At 38.2% G+C, this 20,121-nt stretch overlaps 1 protein-coding gene across 11 annotated transcripts in view; it reads right to left on the bottom strand.

Annotated features, from left to right (window-relative positions):
* Fhit (fragile histidine triad diadenosine triphosphatase) overlaps positions 1–20,121 on the bottom strand; it is a 1,439,263-nt gene that overhangs the window by 353,974 nt on the left and 1,065,168 nt on the right. The gene's annotated exons all lie outside the window — the stretch shown is intronic.

Below are 20,121 nucleotides of genomic sequence, written 5' to 3'. Positions count from 1 at the left end.
AAATCAAAGACCAATAGAGGAGGGAAAAGAATCCAAGGTTAGGGAAGAGGGAGGCAAGGAAATATTGGCAAACAATATTAACCAAATTATGTTATTATATTGTGTGCATACACAAATACAAAAAATTCTTCCATTATATATAATTATAATTAATTCACTAGTAGAAATATGGGATATATATGTATTATATGTGATATATATACATATATATGCATATATATATACACACACACACACACACAACACACACACAATCTGTGCTCAAGTTGTATTACAAGTAATAAAAATAAAATAAGGCAATGCAACTATGGGCATTACTATTGCAGCCAGTTGGGGAGCACTGGAGGTCTCTTGCAGGATGCAGACAATACTGCTCTGTGGCAGGAACAGGGACACTGGCTTCTCACATCTGTTTTTAAATGGGACCTGTTATTTTTTGAAATATTTCTGAACAATCACATTACATGTTACAGAGGGGTGGATGAAGACTGTGAGTGGGGGCTTCTTTAGAAAAGAGGTTCATTTTTCACTTTTACAGAAGTCTCCAAATAAAAATAGTCCTTCCCTTTGCAGATCCTCCCTCTGCTCCCTGCTCCTCCATCTGCTCCTGGTCCCAGCCCTCCACCATCTTTCTCCTCCCTCCTTTTGGCTTCCAGTCACTCCTGTCACACCCCTCTCCTGAGAACCCTTCCTTCCCTCCTTCTAATTTTTCCTTGGTTTTGTTTTGAAAAAAATATTAATTCCAAATGAACAAAAAAGATGTGTGGGAAGAAAATAAGTGGTGAGTTTTTAGTTTCTTCAGCAACTGCCAAGTTTTCAGTGTTTACTCTGACTCATGCTAACATCCTGGGTAACCAGAAACCACAGTCCTTGTCAAAGCCCAAATGATTCATGTGAATAGTAAAAAAATGGATGAGGGGAGGGACATGGATTTTTATCATTTGTGACCTCTACAAAAGTGCTCAAGAATGTTAAACAGGATTATATTATTAAAAAGTTACTGTAAAAATGTGCTGATGACAGACTTTTTCCTTTCCAATGTATTTTAAACATTGTAAATTATCATTTACTGTCGTTATTTTAATGAATAATGTTGATAACTCAATCCAGGTTAACTTCCAATATTTAATTTTAAAAGAAGGGAAACACTTCTATCTCAATGTGATTCTCCACCATTTTAAAGTTCAAAATGTGGATTAGCAAAAATTAAAAATAAAAATAACACAGGTAATGGAGGATTGAAACTTAACTAAATACACATACACAAATATACATAAATACATGCATATGTATATACATAAAATTACATATATATACACACATATATATAAATATGCAGTATATATAACACATAATTACGCTATATGTATGTATATGTGTGCCCGTATGTATGTGCAGATAGCTGTAGTCACTTTCCTGAGGTACTATCTGTGATTTTTAGAAAGTAAAAAATAATAGCAAAATCTGCTTTCCAACAATGCTTATGATTAAGGATTGTGTTTGGGGGTATGAGGGTCATTTGCTAGAATAGGAAAAAAGCTGCAAGACGGTTCAAATTCAAAAGAAATAGATTCCAAATCAATTCACTAAACAAACCATTTTTGACACAGACCTAGTTTTAGGTAAATAAAATATCTGCATAAGAGATCCTTATAAGTGTCTTTAGCTGCTAGTATGGAGATGCCAGCATATCCTATCCAAATATTAACAGTGGATGGATTCCAACTGGGAAATTCAGGACTGTACACTTCCTACACTATCCTATTTAACTGAGTGGTAATAATAAATATGGGCTCTGGTGTAATTATGCTGTGGTTTATTAACTGTCTTGTAACAAACTAAGAAAATGCCATTTAAACTAACAGATGTGGGTGTGGAGGGGCTATGTGGATACCTGTGTGAGACATATAAACAGAATCCTAATTAGAGAAACTGCAGTAATAACAACTACACATGCCAGCTATATTCTCTATCTTCTTTCCAGTTACCTGAATCACTTGTCAAAAGCTTGCCAAAAGAATGAGGAAACTCTAATATCCACAGAAACTAAGTGATTTTAATGCCTCAACAAACTGGCTCAGTCCACTACATCATCTCTGGTATTGGAGCCTGCCTGAGCCCACAGAACAGAGATGGACTGGTCCCTCATAACCCATACAAGGAATTAGAAAACTTTAAGAGCTAGAGAGCACATATTTGACATTTTTCAAAACTTATGGTCTCTGAGTCAACAACTCAATTTTGCCATTACAGCATGAAAATCATTACAGACAATGCATAAATGAATATGCATGGTTATGTTCCAATAAAGTTTTATTTACAAACACAGGTAGTGGGCTAGATTTGGCTCTCAGGCTATTGTTCACCAACCCCAGCACAAATCATCCTTAGGCACAAGGTAAAAAGCTGCTAATAATAACAAGGCTGAGCTCTGATGTACTTTGAGTAAGCTCCTGTCTCTCAGCCATCAAATTAAGTCTCTGGTCCTCTCTGTTATAACCTGAGGTTGAAAAAAAAATCACATTTTTATAGCATTTTTTTAAAAATCAAACAAATAAAATATAACATTGCATTAATAGGTTTGTAACATTATATAAAGGATAATGGACTAGCATCCACCCCTCATCTGACAATGTTAAAACTGAAATGATCCTGAATCTAAAATTTTTTGAGCAGACATATAACACTCAAAAAGTGCCAATTTGGGGACATCTCAGATTTTTAATTTTGGGATTAGGAATGCTCAACCAGCAAAGTCTATGCAAATATTCCAAAGCCTATGACTCTTAAACTGAAACAGTTCTGGCCATAAACATTTTGGAAAAGGAATATTCAATCTGCACTAAGATTCCAGGACTGACTTCTGCAAAATGGAATTAGGAATGGGAAGGAAAAAATAACTTTGTCATTTTACATCCTTTTATAGTCTTTGAATTTGTTAATATGAGCAAATAAAAGTTTTTTATATTAAAATATGGGAAAAATCAGATTATGGTTTTATAAGTACCAGAAGACTTTCATTAACTCATTTCTCTAGTTCCCACATAAGCTTTCTATGGTTAAGCAATCACTCATTCATTCATTCCATACCTAGAGTAGACACTAAACTAGGTGGGGAATTCATAGAGTGTAGGATGTAGGTAGGAAAAAAAGCATTACTGAGACAATTAGAATTTCAACATATGGAGTTTATATGATAAAATTCTTATACTAAATTATTTATTGAATACCATACCCATTTTACTGGAATATAAAATCTGTGTCAGTGAATATAGAAATATGACATATGGAAGGATGATTGGCATTAACATGTGAGGAGATTAGACTCAGCATATAGGTGTGTTGCACCTAGTATACCATCTACCTACAATTTTCTTGAAGTAATTATGGACACGCAATCACAACAGCTATTTTAGAGACTGGGATAGAAATTCAGTTATGTGAGGCATTGAGGAGTCCTCCTTGGCTAACTTTTTACATAGATCCTAATGATTCTGGATGTCATGATCTTACTGCTATACTTCAGGCCTCTCCTTCTAGCACTCTCCCTTCTGAGAAAATAAAGGCAGGGGCCATGTATTCTCTTCTATAAGATGGAAGTACCATTTTTTGAGTTATCTACCCAACACCTTCTTTGGAATTGGCTAGTCCTTTCCAAAGGGATAGATTCCCTACAGCCATGTTTGTGTAATACAACATTGGGTTTGGACAGTTGATGCCAGATGGAACAGTATTCCTTCCTCAGATATTTAAAACAAGGGAAGAAAAGAAAGTGGTCTGGATTTTTCAACATGTTAACTCAAGAGAGGGAGCCAAAGGCCCTAAGAGAGAAAATAATAGTTCAAACATGCAGAGAGAAGATTAAAAGATCATTTTGACCATGTTTACATGAGTTTTGGGGTCTAGGTTCTTTCAAAGGCCCCGCTACATTTTTTTCTTGGGCTTCCCTTAGGTACCAGTCTATACTTACCTTAAATAAATATTTATTTTTCCAGATGGCCTCAAGTCATAAATCCAAATAATAAAAGCAAGGTCTTGACAACCCCTCCCAAAAAATGAGTCTCATCATATTACAGAAGAGGTGAAAGGCTTATCAAATTCCTTGAGTCCTTTCTGTTACAACAACAAAAAACCTGAGAACAGGTAATTTATAAACAATAGAAATTTGTTTCTCTAAGTTCTAGAAGCCAAGAAGTCCAAGACCTATGTGTATGTGCTGGCATTAAATGTTTGATGAAGGCCTTCTTCTGCTTTAATGATGGTATGTCTATCCAAGGGAATGGATAAGCTCGGACCTCATATGGCACAGAGCAAAAAACGGAAAAGAGGGAGCCTGACTAGTTTCCTTCAGCCCCTTTCTGAAGAATAATAATCCACTCCAAAAGGCAGAGTCCTCAGGACCTAAAATCACTTCTCAAAGGCCATATTTCCTAATACTGTTGCACTGGGATTACATTTCAACATGCATTCGGGAGGGGACACAAATATCAAACCACAGCAGTCTACAAATGAAAGGTTGACAACATGCACACAAATGGTTGCAAAAGAATAATTCTCATAGCTTACTGTGTGCAAGCACTGCTATCACTGGTTGACATATATGAACTATGAATTTTTCTTCTTTTTATAAATGATGAGTTATTTTGTTGTTTTGTGGTGCTAGGGTTCAAGCTCAGGGCCTTCTGCATTGTAGAATAACTCTAAACCACTGAACCACATCCTCAGTCCTTAACACTTAATTCTTAATGCAAAGAAAAGTGTCCCTTCTTGATCTAGAGCCAAAATATCACCTTTGAAAAGGAGAATGTGACTGAGTGCAATAGTGCACACCTGTAATCCCAGTGACTCAGGAGGCTGAGACAGGAGGATCTCAAAATCAAAGCCAACCTCAGCAATGTAGGGAGGCCTTAAGCAACTGAGACCCTGTCTCAAAATAAACAATATGAAAGGCTGGGGATGAGGCTCAGTGGTAAAGCACACCTGGGCTAAATCCACAGTATTAAAAAAAATAGGAGAATGTGACCACAGACTGACACACACACATAAGGTCTATAAGGTATTGCAGCATTTAATTCTCAAAGCCAAGTTAACCTTTCATTAACTACCCAGCCAAAGAGAATGCCTGAAAATCTGAAAAATCAATCTGTAATTTATTTTCTGCAAAAATGCCATCCCCCTCTTCACAGAAAAAAATCATTTTCAGACCCTGGTACAGCTTGGGATGGTAAATAAGCCCTAATGAGTTCAAAAGTCAGTAATGACAGTGTTAATTCAATGGCTCATTTGGTAGAAAGTCAGTCTCTCTTCTTCAAAGGAAAAACAGGATTATCCAGTGAGCTAGGAGAATTTTCTTTACATGATTGATAGGAAGAAAAAGTAATCACCTTTGAAGTGCCACAACATATTATACCTCTCCAGTGTTCTCTTTCTTCTTCTGACACCCATGAGTAATCGAAGGGAAAGAGCCTCTTCGAATGACCAATGAAGTGAAGTGACAATCCTGGCTTTGCTATCTCCCAACAGAGTGACATGCTAGGGTCTTGGATAGATGAGAGCTCATGTGTGAGAAAAGTGTGTCCTTGATGGGCGACTCTGATTCTTGGCTCAGAGGATATGTGCCACCAATCAAGCCACATAGGCTTTGGGTCAAACAGATGAGAAAAACAAGCATTCTGGCTTCTTAGAAGCTAGTGGCCTGCCGACCTACTGTGAGAAGAACAGCTTTCTGAACCTGATGTTCAGGGTAAAGTCCTTAAGTCGTAACTGAAGGAAATCAATGAGCCAAGCAAGATTAAACAGATAAAGCATGACAGAAATGATTTGAAAATGTAATCTTATCATCTATAAAGACTGATTAACCATGTAGTCCAGAATGGCAAACCTCTTGGTTCCAGTTCACTAATGCAGACGTAGATACCTCTTCCTTGGGAAAGCAATGCTCTACAGCTCTCTTGGTAAATGCAAACTATTCAACAGAGACAGTGTTGATGCTCACAGGCCTAAAGAAGCAGGAATGATTATGCAAACAAAACTTTTTATTCTCAAATACTCTCTCTCTCTGAACTTTGCTAAAATTCTTACCTTAGTCCATTTTATTTTGCCCTAACAAAATACAGTCTTGGGTGCTATATGATATAGTACATTCTGAGACATATGTTGAGATGAGTCCACTGTTGTGTGAACATCGTAGAGTGTACTTGCCCAAATTAATGATGGCTACGTTACTAGGCAATATAATCTTGGACCATTCCAGAACAGTATTACATGGCACATGATTGTGCCAAAGATTGGATAATTTATAATGAACACAAATTTATTTGGCTCACAATTTGGAGGCTAGGAGGGCCAACATAAGAGTTCTCTGGGGAGGGGATTCTTGCTGCATCAAAACATGGTAAAAAGCATAGCATATGCAAGAAACACATGAGGATCAGAACACACTTTTCCAATAAACACATTTCGAGAAACAGGCTTTAATCCATTCATGAGGGCAGAGCCCCCATGACCTAGCCTCCTGTCAACACTACTGCCTTGGGGATTAACCTTCTAATACATGAACTTTGGGGGAACCATTCAAATCATAGCACCCATCTCAGCTTCTGATCTGATGGATTTGAAAATGTTTTGAGGATAGATTAATAGGAAGCACATTACTTTGCCTTTTGATTTTTGTGTGTGGTGCTGGAGATTGAATGTAGGGCCTTGCACATGCTAGGAAACCATTCTACCAGTGAGCCACACCCACAGCTCAGGGAAGGATTTTGGTTTGTTGATAAGAAAGTGAAAATCTTTCTGTAGTTGTTGCCAAAATTTCACTTAAATGCCCCTGCCTGGCCAGATTCTAGAATCTATTGGCCATTGAACAAATGGCTATAACTTATTGGTTCCTGGGGTGGTCAGGAGTTGGGGAAAAAGGGGTGTACTACATGTGATCCAGCATAGAACATTCCTCTCTGAGGCCTCCCATGTACTAAAGAGAATTGAGTTACTTTAAATATTAACCATGGCACCTCCAACTTGCCTATCAAGTCAGCATCTGCCCTTGGGTAGCTATTAACTCACAATCCCCAACACTGGTGACTTATATAAATGGCAAAGGCATTTTTAAAGAAAACTACAATGAAAAAAAAAGTCCCTAAATACACATGGAATCAAATAAAAGTCATTCTTATCAGAAGCTATGCCCAGGATGCAGTAGATGTTTAATACATATCTATTAAGTGAATAAAAATGAATAAGTGTTTACACAGTATATTTGTTTCATAAATGTGATTAGTTTACACTAATTCAATTATACCTACTTGGTGCCATGTGAGATTTGATGCATAAATATCTACAGTCTTCATTCAACACGGCCTCAGAATATAAGTCAACTTCTTCATTTGGTTAACTCAAAGATGGTGATCTGTTCCAAACAAAGACTGGACGGGATTGAGGGAGAAAGCAATAATATCTATGTGGTACTTTAGGAATGATGTAAAAGAATTTCAGTGTAATAGTTTTAGTACACACAATTTCCACACGGAGACCTGACTTCAAACTAAAATCACTGTAAAACACAGAAACATTTCTACATGAATTGAATTCAGAGGTACCTTTCTTTATGTCTGAAACCAAGGATGATTTTAGTAATAGCAAACAAAAAAAACCTATCAGAATAAGATTAAAATAAGCAAAGGGAATGGAAAGGAGAGCCCAAACTGGCAAATTCATCTCAAGTCTAACAAGATGGACCTAGAATTCTGACTAGCAGGAAGAGGAAAATGATAATAAAAACATAAAAACATGTACTATGAGCAAAAGAATCTTGTAAGTAAATTAAAATATGGGTACTCAGAGTGAGAATAACTGATCACAACTAATTTTCTCATATAATCTCAGGAGCAGGGAGGATAAAATAGATCATGTGTCTGTTCCAGTGGGAAGGGTGGCTGGAGTCCTCCCGTGGAGTCACTCAGACCTCTTCTCCTTCCTTCTTCCCCCTTGAGGCCCCTTGCGATTACACTGGGCTCACCTGAGAAGTCCAAGGTAATATTCCTATGATCTTGAGCAACCTCAATTTTATCTGCAACCTCAATTCCACATTTCATGTAAGAAAACATATTCATAGTTCTCAGGGATTAGGACACAGACATCTCTGGGAGGAGAGCGGTATTCTGTACTATCTGCTGTCGTCTGCTTCAATGCTTCATGTTTATTAAAAAAAAAAAATCCAGCTCCAGCCACTGCAAGAACCATGAGATTCTCTTATTTGTGCAAACTCTGTATGTTTACAGGGTGAGAATCATACCTATTTTGCTCAGCAGAGCTGAATAGATAGCTCTCAGCTGCCCTCCCAAACCAAAAAAAGAACCCTAAGTAATCATACTGAGGGTTGGCAGTCAGAAACACAATACAGACTTCACAAACATCTCAACTTACCCAGAGCACAGTTTCTAAAGGAGGGTACCCACTAGGAGCATTTTCCTTGTCTTAAGCTCTCAATCATTTACTTTGCTACGTTTTGTATATTTTGCAAACTATCTCTAATGAGTTTCATTGCTATCGGCAGTCTAGACATTTATGATAAATTAAAACCCTATTACATGTGAAGGTATCAAAACAATAGCAGATCTGCCTTCCACTGAATAATATATTTTAGGATGACAGCTCTGTTTCATCCAACTTCCTCTACAAGAACAGCTCATCAAACTCACAGTTCTAGTGACAGAGCCCAACCAGCACCTATTTTTGTCACACCTGAAAAAAAAAAAAAGTGCCCATACACGCAGTGCATCTGGAACAGAAATGAAATTAGATACAAAAATATCAAGGCATCAGCCACTCAAATCCGTTTCATTGTTCCCTATCCACAGACACCCTAATTGAAGGTGGCACTGCAAGGTTAAATTCAGGTTCTGACAGCATCTCGAGTCAGACACCTGTCAAAACGTAATAAGACTCCTGTGAAAGGGAAGTGCACGCCAAAGCCACATCACATTTCTCTCCATTGTGATTCCTAACTTGGAGGACTCCTTTCACTGAGAGAACAGAGCGGCGGTAGCTGGGTGCCACCCGTGTTGCACCACCAGTGCAGGCAATGAAGAGCAAAGGAGAAAGATGGCACCTAAGAAAGAAGCAGCAGGAAGCTCAAAGTGGTGCAAGTTCAGCAAATGATTATCAGCATGAAAGGATGGCTGTAAATGCGCTTAAATTTCAGGATTCAGCCCTAGAGTCTTGATCCCGATTAGAGGCAGGGAATTATTTTTTAATATCTGTTTTACATAATTAAGGGGCAGTAGCTTTCATGCAGATGAGTACTTTGAATGCGTGTAACACCAAATGGGCTTCATTAGCTTAGCTGGGCAATTATGAAGTAGGAAGTAAAAAAGCTGCAAGGAGAAGCCTTATCTTCAAAAAGGTCCGAAACAGGGTGTACCGATAGGCAACCGGGAGGATGGTACATTTTGTACATCACCTTGGAGGCAAAACTTCTAAAGTTCTTGATAGCTTTGAAAGCAGCAGCACACATCCCATTTAAACCCCAAATGAGAAGAACAGGTGGTATGTGGAAGGCTCTGTAGAAAGTCTTAAAGTATTTCCCAAATATTTGTAGGTTTCACCAAGCCTTTCTCTATTTGTACTAAATATTTTCTCTATTGTTTTCCAATTGCTTCCCTTCATTTCCCTCCCATGTGCATTTCAAAGGAAACCAGAGAGCTTAAAATGTGACTAAATATAATACCATACAAAGCAAACACTGAATCAAACCTCAAGAAATTATTTTGGATGCATATTCTTCCTCTTCTGATTAGGAATTGCAATATCACAAATGAGCCTTGCTCAGGAGAAAGGCTATTTGTTTACAAGAAGGCCAAGCACACAGAGGGAAAGCCCGGACTATAGGGACCAAATCCAATTCTCTTCTCAGCTATTTCAATACAGATGTTTTTCTAGATAATCAGCCTTGCGTGCATGTTGAAGAATCAAAGATAAATCTCTCATGGGCTGAGAAAGGCAGAAATCACAGCTTGTCAGTTCTGCAAAGGCCCATTTGAGCTAGGTAATCTGGTACAAGTACCTTATTTTAAAAACTGAAAGTCAAGTCCAGCAGAAGTTTACTGATTTTGTCCAAAATATAACTGAGTCATCACTACAGCCTCGATTATGTCCCAGGGCACTTGTCTCCCACCCTGGCTTCTTTTATATTTCCTCCAAGCTACTTCCCCAGGCAGCTGACTTTAGGAAGAAGGAAGAAAAAGAAGACCAGGGATTATATATACACCTGGAAGGAATCATGTCCTTGTCAGTTTATTTTCTACATATCTTCTTTTCTCACTGACAGTCCAGTGGCAGGTTTCTGTTTTGTTTCTGTGTGGCTCCCTTCCTTTCCCCAATTCAAACTGAAGCAGATACGCTGATCCAGAAATAAAGTGCTGGCTAAATGCAGAGTACAACATTTCACAGCCTGTTTATCAAGCAAATGGACTAAGAAAGAGACTAAGAAAGCTCAGGGTGAGGAAGGATCAGGAAAACAATAGAGAGTATGATTTTAGGGTACAGAAACAATGGAAGAACTTAAGTAATTAAGGAGTTAGAATCTCCATCTAGAGGACCAGGTGGCCAGGAAAAAGATTACCCAAATATCAAGTGAGGAACCCCACTGGCAATCACCCCCAAACCTCAGTCAGTTACCATACTCAACTAAGACTGACTTATCTCCTCTATATAACCCAACATCTTATGGTCTGGGAAATTGACCAGTCCTCAAAAAGGAGGGTGGATAATGTACATGGAACCTTATGAAGAAGAAGTCTGTTCCTGGTCTGAAGAGAATGAGTTAGGAATTGCCCTAGGATCCAGGGTAGCAATACACAAAGGGCACACCAATCCTCTGATTTACATAGTGCTCAGTGGCAACTATCTAGCTCCTGTTTCCTAGGACAGCCTCAAGTGAATATTCTATTAGCTCACCACTTGTTATCTTACCTGATCAAATACTTCTCCTGAGTAATATGAAAAGATGGTCCCACCACATAGTGGAATGATTAGATCTGTCTACTGACTCTAGTACTTAGGGCCTCTGAGGTACCAGTGCACTTGCCCTTGTCTTCTCATCTCATCTCTCACTGTGGTACAGTCAAACAGGAAGCATGTGCTGTTGTTGCTCATGCAGATCTTCCAACCTGGAGGGCTCTCCCTTCCCCTGTACCTCTTGATAATCTCTCTCTCTACCATTTAAGAACTTTTAATACCTGAAATGATTCACAAGTTGAAAGACCTAGGAGAGGGAGTACCTGGCACTGCAGGTATTCTAGGAGAAGTGTCAGACAGCATCATGTTAACACTGTATCAGATAAAATAGGGCTAGAACAATAAAAACAATGATAGCTATCGCAGTACCCGGAACTGCATGATGCACATATTATATGTTTACTCTCATAAGCACACCAGGAGAGAGAGAGATAAAAATGTTCATTTTACAGATGAGATGTAGGAGGGTAAAGGAACATGTCCAATATCACCCAAGGGGATTTCGACCAAAGCAATAAGGATTTTTGAGGCAGCAGTTAACATGTACCTTCTATGCCTCCAGTGATCCTGCTAACACTGGAATTCTGGAATTTTATGCTATAATTCCTCCCTGGATTCCTTTCTGAATGCCTCATTAGGACCCAACCCTTCCTTCTATTCAAGTTATCTCATTGGCCTCACCTGACAGAACTGCATACTTATCTCAAGCCAACAACTATGAGGAAATCTCATAGAAAGTAGGGGCTCTGCCTCATCTCCTCAGAGACTGCCCCAGATGCAGAAGATGCAAAAGTTTATTTCTTGAATGAGAATCTTCCCAGTGCTTCACACAATAGCAGCACTCCATGACTAGTAATTGTGTTTGTTGAAAATGCTGTTTGAATAAACATCAAGAGCAAAAATTGAGGTTTCTCACAATAACAGATCTGAGACCCCTCTCTTTGCTTAGAGTGCTGCCCCAGCCTTAACAAGCAGCCCAAGTGGACTGTCAGGTACAGGGTCAAACTGCAAAGCTTTCTGCAGCCAAGCAGTGTGGTTATAAGTCATTGTTTGAAACTGTGAAATTCTTCACCGGTACCATGTGCAAATAAAATCACTTGCTTTGGCTTCTGGACAAATCCAGAATGTTATTTATTAAAAAAACAAAAACAAAAACAACAATAACAAACTAGGTTTATATCTTCATGGGAACCTTCCTGCCTTACCACATAGACCTTGACTTTGAGCAGATCTAGTCCTACCACTCCAGGATTCCCACCACTGGTATTTCATCCAAAACACTGCAAATCACTGGGATTATTCTGCTTTGGAACAGAAGGGACTGGGAGGACAAAGTTTAACTTAACACTGGAATGAAACAATTCTACAATAACTTCATAAAGTCATGTTTTTTTTCCTAATCCTTAAAACTAAAAGGTAGAATCATAGTGGAGATATACCACCAGCCATGCCAAGGAGACAAAATCAAAACTAGATCAGTGTTTCCATATTTCACTTGCTTTTCTTCTATTTTTGTATGTGTGACATTAAAGAATTATGCAATTCACATTACAAGGTCAGCCATCATCTGGACCCCTGAAGTTGCTTCACCCTCTTAATCAAGTGCTCTTGTCCATGAACCAATCACACATGGAACTCTGGAAAAAAGAAAAGTTTCATAAAACCATTTAAGGGCAATGTCCTGGTTCAACTAGCTAGGCGTATACAATAGTTTAAATATCCACTGGTTCTATTTCCAAAACATGATCTTAATATGTCCGTTTCCTTCCATCTCAAATTCCAGAATCCCGGCCAAGACCACCATGTCTTCCACCTGGGGAGAAGTGCGATACCCTCTCCTAACTGGGCTTCCAGCCATCTTTCACCCCCCTCTAACCCACTGTCCACACAGCAGATAGAGAGTTCTTACACAAATGCATAGCTGGTCATTCCCAGCCTCTTTTTAAAAGGTGCATTGCACTGAGAATAACCAAGTTTGTCACCTGGCCTGCATGGCCCTGCATAACCTGATTTGTCTCCAGATGTTATGTCCACCTCAGGCCACTCTCCTGCATTCCAGATTCACTGGCCCTTCTCCCACCTGAGCATATCCTGTTGTTTTGGCCTGGAGCCCTTCACTCTCAGCTCTCCATGGTTGACTCATGCCTATCCCGTGAGTCTTGGTTAAGTGTCACCTCCTCAACACATCCTCTGTGACTATCCTTTTTCTAGAATTGCCTCTGTCTTCCTTCATCCTTCCCCAATCATCACTATATTCTATCACATGATATGTTTTCTCCTGGCATTTTTTTGTTACACAATGAGTAATGATTTTATATATATACTTATTTTCAATTTTTTTAATACTGTAATATAAGAATGCAAGTCCCATGAGGGCATAAATATCACTTGTCTTGTTTGGGGTTGTCCCCCCTATTCACTTGAAACATGTCAAGTATCTGTGAAATAAATAAAGACACCAAGTTCCATCACATTACAAGGTCAGCCATCCTCTTGACCCCTGAAGTTCCTTCCAATCTCTTAATCAAGTGCTGTACTCCATGGACCAATCACACTTGGCACCCAGAGCCTCATGCTGCTGCAGGATGCAACAAGTCACTTTTTATCTTGTCTCTGAAATTCGATACCAGCTGTCACCTCTTGTTAGGACAGCTTTCTCCCTTACCCTACTCAAGTCTGACCTGACTCAAAGTTCAGCTTGTTACTTCCTTTAGGATTTCAAAGGAGTCTTTGTCCCAAAGTGAAACATAGCAACAATTTCTTAAAAGATCTGCTTTCCTTTCAATGGGTGAACCCCAGAAGTATATGAACCATGGCTAGATCACATCATTATCTTCCGCACAGGGTCTGGCATACAGTAGGTGTTCAACAAATGTTAGGCAAATGAACTGGTTCAACATAACTATCATTTATTGAGCACCCACTGTATTTTGGTCCCATGATGCAGTGAAGGATAATGCTGAGGGCTTCTTAGGGTGGCAGCATCAACCATGCAAGGAATTAAATAACCACATCACACAGTAGACCAGTTAGTGCAAAGGAATTAAGTGTTGTGGGTTGTGAAAGAGACAGATTCCAGGTGAGACTTGGAGAGAAGAGAAATGCAACATCATGAATGAACCAGTCCTTTGCACTGTCATTTCCACCACTATGGAGAGGGTTAGTCCACAGCAGTCTTAGTTTTCTTACTTGAAGTTCTAGGAGAGCCTCCGGGTCCCTCAGCAATATCCAGTCACAATTAAAAAAAGCTCCTTGCAAAGACACAAGTTCTGATTCTTCAAATCCAAAGTTCTTGATGCGCTCATTGAGCTATTTTAGAAAATTAATGCTAAGTGAGTAAGAACTTAAAAATACCCTTCATCTTTATGTGTAAGAAAGCACTTTTTAGTAATAAAGTTCACCCATGTCAATATAAGTTCCTCTCGGCGCTTCATTTCTTTTCCATTCTTAGGTTCATAAAAACCATTGTCACTAACATCATTATAGGATTCAAGGGACAATGAAATCAAAAGAATGTGCAGGATCATTTGAAAAACTAAGGTGGTGTGGGGGGATAACACACCTACACACCAAGGAACATGAGTCCTGTGTAGATAAAATCACGATTTTTATAGTCAAAGATATATTTAACTGCTCCAAAATGCCATGTTATTTGAGAAGGCCCCCTATGGGGAACTGTCAAAAGTTGAACAATTCTCTGATTTTTCTTTCTTGCTGAGTATACGTAGCAATTATTATTATTCATCCGTGCAGTTTAAAAATTATGAAGCACATGCTCCCATTTTTCCTTCTTATAAAAAGAGAACACAGCACACCCCCTGCCAAGATGCAGCCCATTTGTCTCCTGCCTTCTTTTTCTGGAAAGTTCTTGCCTCCCTGTTTGGCCCACTGGAAAGGAGATGGCTGTATCCCTGTAGTTGACAGACATATTTATGACAACGTGATAAATACATTGCATATATTTCACACTCCCCCCCCCAGGAGTATGTTTTCCTTGGATATGCACAAACAATAACTTCTCATTTTACTTCATGGAGCACCAAATATAAGTTTTCATTTATTCCTTTGAGTGGCCATGTAGCCATAAGAAAGTCACCTCCTTGGCAACCTGTCACCAGTCAATCAGTGTTCATTAAATTCCAACACTAGACTAGAACCAAGAACAGAAAAAAGATTCTACGGGTGTTCAAGGTCTTAGTTCATTGGCTTTGTTATGTTTATCATTGAATGACTTTGATCATTCTAAACAACTATAAATGACTTTACATGCACAGTAGCAAAGGACTGACTTGAATATTCAAATGCAGAAGTCCTGAAGGGACTTCTATTTTTTTATAATGAACAACTGGTTTCTGAGACAGAGAGACTGAGGGAGAGAATGAGACACAGACAGAGAACTGGATGTACTTTATCTTCTAGAATTGCAACGCCATCAATAGTGATGCTAAAATATTAAGAATGAGAACTTCAGATCAAAATAACAATGAACAAAAAAGCAAATTTCAGTTAATGACCTTCTAGATGGTGAGAGCAGAAAGAGAACCTGAGACTTTATTTTATATATATATATATATATATATATATATATATATATATATATATAGAGAGAGAGAGAGAGAGAGAGAGAGAGAGAGAGAGAGAGAGATATCTATATCTATCTCTATCTATCTATAGATATATCTATATATATATAAAGCCAAAACAACCAGGTATCTCACCAAAGTTCACACTTAGCCACTTAAGTTACCAAGAATCCATTAAACTTAGTTGTTAGGGGAACTAAAGTCCCTTTTTTGGAAAGGAGGGCAAAATTTCAAACACCACCAGCATTAGTCAGCTAAATTCAAGACCAAAGAAGATTGTTTGATATTCTCTCTTAAAATGCTTACTGTATTAATATATTTTAAAATAAAATAAAAACATAACAATAAAAGAGGTCAATGAAGCTTAATTAGTGTTTTGACATCTGACTGGATGACTGTTTCCTGCATTTCATACTTTTACAGTAAAGTATTACTCTTTTGGGTACCAGGGATTAAACCCAGGATTGCTTAACCATGAGCCACATCCCCAGCCTTTTTCATTTCTTTATTTAGGGAAAGGCTCTCACTAAATTGCTTATGCCTAAGTTGCTGAGGCTAGCTTTGAACTTGTGATCCTCCTGCCATCAGCCTCCCAAGTTGCTGGGATAACAGGCATATGCCACCATGCCCCACAAGTATGACACTTTTAAATTAAGAACACTACTTCTGTTTCTCCTGAACCAACTAGCTATATGGCTGCTGTCTGGATAAAGAAGTCATCAAGGGATGTTGTAAGGGAGGTTTTTCTGTTACATTCCAGGCAATCACTGGTTCTGAGCTTCAGCTAAACATCATCTCAACTTTATTTTATAGATGATAAGATTTCATTGGTACTATATAGTACTTGAAAATAAACACACATACATATATATGTATAACACTTATGTAATCACTCTAATTTTGCACACAATAATATCATTTTTGGGCTCTATGCCAATGTGCTCTGTTAAGTCATAGAGAAATACACTTATTTCTCAAGATTGAGATATGTGTGGCTTCTCTGCCTTGCTAGGACTTTAAAACCTAACAGAACTAGTTCACATTTTACCTTTTATGTCTTCTTTAGTAATCAGAATGAAACATAGAAGAACATGAGCCTCCAAAACTGCACTTTACTCCTCGGTTAACTATAAAGCTAGCGACAAAGAAATATCTCTTAATTAAGATAGTTCAGGAACTATCTTCCTCTGCTCTGCCATGTATAATTAAATATGTTAGCAAGACAAAAATGTGAGATGCAGAAGCTTTCACACCCAAATTTCCAACTCCAAATTTATAAAAAGATAAATGTGGATGCTGCAAGCCCAGGGTGAAGTATTTTGCTTTCACTCTAAAAACCTTTGAAATCATATTCCAAGAAGAAAAGGAGGTTTTAAAATTAGTACTAAGGGATGAATTTTCAGAGAAAAGAAACCCCTAAAACAAACAAAATCTCAGGTGCCCAACTTAGAGCACCCCGCATTGCTCAGATAACACAAGAATTTTCAATCCTTTCTATTTCACAAAGTATGCAGGTGGTACCCACTCCACCACTTCTCACACACAGAAGTGAATCTAAAATCCACAACATCATGATGTAAAACAGGACACATCCAATATTTGGACACTGAAGAACCTGAAAGATAGAATACATCCCCAGCCACACAATTCTTCGTGGCTAAATGAAATAATTTGGCACCCTTAAGAAATGCGAAACTTCCCTATGAAAAATTGCTCTGATATCAGGAAATGACACAGTTATTTATTGTAGGGCTTTCCATTGTCTACAAATAACTTAGATTAGTGATAATTCACATTGGTTTTATACTAGATGAATACGTCATTTTTTAAAGTTGATATTTTGTATGCATTTGAAAACAAAGTTGAGTAATATTTTCCCAGGAAAAGACTCATTTAATTAAACAAATTTTGACCTTGATACATCTTTATGCATCTTTTTTTTTTAACACGAAGGATATTTCTGTGATGTTTGAATCATTTTACCCATCCAGAGCATATACACATAGACAGATCTTCACAGTAAACTATATTGCTACAAACAGCTTTTCTTACAGATAAAAATACATATCTACAATTCATGCACTTATCAGAATAACCTACCAATAGAAGATTAAAATAGACTGCATATATGCAGATAGCTTTTTGATATAACCCTTCATAAATAACAGAATATGTAGTTGACAATTTCAGTTTGCTTTCTTAAGGCAGTAAGAAAGTAAAAATTTCTGTTTGGCTAGACACATTGACTCAATCATTTAATTTTAAATCAGGAATGCATACTGTTCTGAGGATGTTCTGAATGGATAATCAGAGTAGCTAAAACCCTTGTCAAATTTTCTCCAAAGTTTTATTTTCACATACACCTTACTTTGATAATTTTGACAGATTAGTCAATTTAACCCTAATACAGTTTTATGGAGCTGGAAGCCTTTGTTTGACTTTGACTCTATGTATCATGTCAACAAATTTATAGGATTGTTTCCATAACAAAGTCTTATGTTTTTACTTAGGTCATTTGGGAAAGTTGCTCTGAACTGAACACAATTTGAGATTCTGTAGCTACAGGAGCAACTATCTGAGGACTTTTCTGAAAACAAAATCAGATGCTAGGGATCAATCCCCAGCACCAAAAACCAAAACAAACTAATTCAGAAGTGAGTACAAAAGTTGAGTCTCAGCAAGAATAGTCAAAAAGTCATTTAGGTTATATACCTTCCTTCCCAGGTCACTGTCCAGTTTTTCTGTGTATTTTGATTTTCTTTTCTGCCTATCTACAGCCTGGCCCTTTGTCCTGTTTTGCCAGAATTCTTATTATGGGGGCTCTTGGTGGCATGGGAAGGGCTTTTCCATTATCAGACAGACTCTTCCCTCTTCCTTCTCGGAGCCTGAACTTACAGAGGCCTCCTAGCTCTTCTGATCTCACTCACATCAGAGGCTGTGTTTCTCATATCTTGGCCCTCAAATCTGTCTTGGTTTCTTCTATTTTCTAAGGTTTGTTCTTTGGCCACTTATGGATTCCAATAGCTCTCACTATAAGCTAGTAGATCTTCGTTTTACTCCATACGACCAGAGCCTAAGTCCATGGTTACCCACTGAAAACTTCCTAACAGAAAGTGCTTCACAGATTGCTCACTCTTCTCTGGCTACAGTAAGAGGGATAGAGACACTAATTCAAAGGGTAACATGGATGTGCTGTTTATCTCCCCCATCTCATTATATTAAAATAGGCCTGAATTTCTATGTTCAGCACAGGAGCCTGGAAGAAATAATATCTCTTCGATTAATGTCCTTCACACAGGAATTGGCCAGCAGTTTGTATTTGAACTTTTCATACCATCCCATGCATCTCAGAGGGTCATAAAACACCAAATATTTCCAAAAGTGAAATATTTCCAAAAGTGAAATATTTCCAAAAGTGAAATATTTCCCCATTTTGACTCTATAACTGAGTCTTAGGGAACGAAAAAAAAAAAGTCCAACTCTGGCTTATTCCCAAAATGGGAAAGAAAAAAAAAAGAAGAAGAAGAAAAGGAAAGGGAAAAACAGAGATATTTCTTGGGCCAAATAATGGGAAGCATTATAATCCTTAGGGTTTCTGATCCAAAGGCCTTCAAATCCCAGCAGGTAAAGCAAAGCAGTACAGAGAAAAGGGCAGAATGCACATTGTGAGAATAACAGAAGCAAGTGGTTAATGGTTTTCTTAAATGCTGCAGAAAGTGGCTTGTGTGGACGTAAGTATCCTGCGGTATCAAGGCTTAGCAAGAAGAAAAGGTGAAAATGGAACTCGAGGGCCCTAGAGGCCCTATTCTCAGCTTCACCTGCTGGTGTTCTGCATAAATCTGACCTTTCTGCACGTGAAGTGCTTCTCTATAGCCCAGTTCTCCCTCTCCCTCCCAGCTGGCTGCTAACCCACAGCAGCAGTCAGATGTAACACAATGATGTATTTCCTGCACTTGCCCCCCTTTTTCTTTAAATAGGGTAATAATTGCTCAAATTTGTGTTTTTGGCTCACTGTTTGGAGAGTTGCTTCTAGAAAAATCCAATGGGAATATGGAAGGAATATGCAGGCTTTGATCCTACATAGTAGATGATTCACACAACTCAATTAGACCAAAACTGGTCCAATGTCATGGCTACACAGCAAACAGAAAAGCTGTGTCCCAAGGACAACTTTCTTGAGCTTTCTATTCTATGTCCTGTCCTGTTAACTGACGGGGTTGGGCTATCTTCATAAAATGATAATTCATTTTGTGGTCAAATGAATTGCTGTGTTAAACATCAGGACTTTTATTAGTGTGGTTTGTACTGATATGCACTGTAAGTCACCAAGGGTGGAGACAGAATAAGATACACCCTTTCAACTCACTTATCCATCTTGCAAAGCTCTTCCCAGGAACACAAAGGTATACTAAGAAATCACTACCTCTCTTGCCACTCTCTATAATATTATGCTCCTTTCTCTTCAGAACAAAATAACTCATAGGAATGGTTAATGGAGATGGGAGATTCTTTTTTAAGGAAATCA

The sequence above is a fragment of the Urocitellus parryii genome, chromosome 3 (genome assembly GCF_045843805.1).
Source record: "Urocitellus parryii isolate mUroPar1 chromosome 3, mUroPar1.hap1, whole genome shotgun sequence".
Classification (NCBI taxonomy): Eukaryota; Metazoa; Chordata; class Mammalia; order Rodentia; family Sciuridae; genus Urocitellus; species Urocitellus parryii.
Note: the sequence above shows the minus strand (reverse complement) of the source record. Positions and strands in the feature narration are given on the sequence as shown.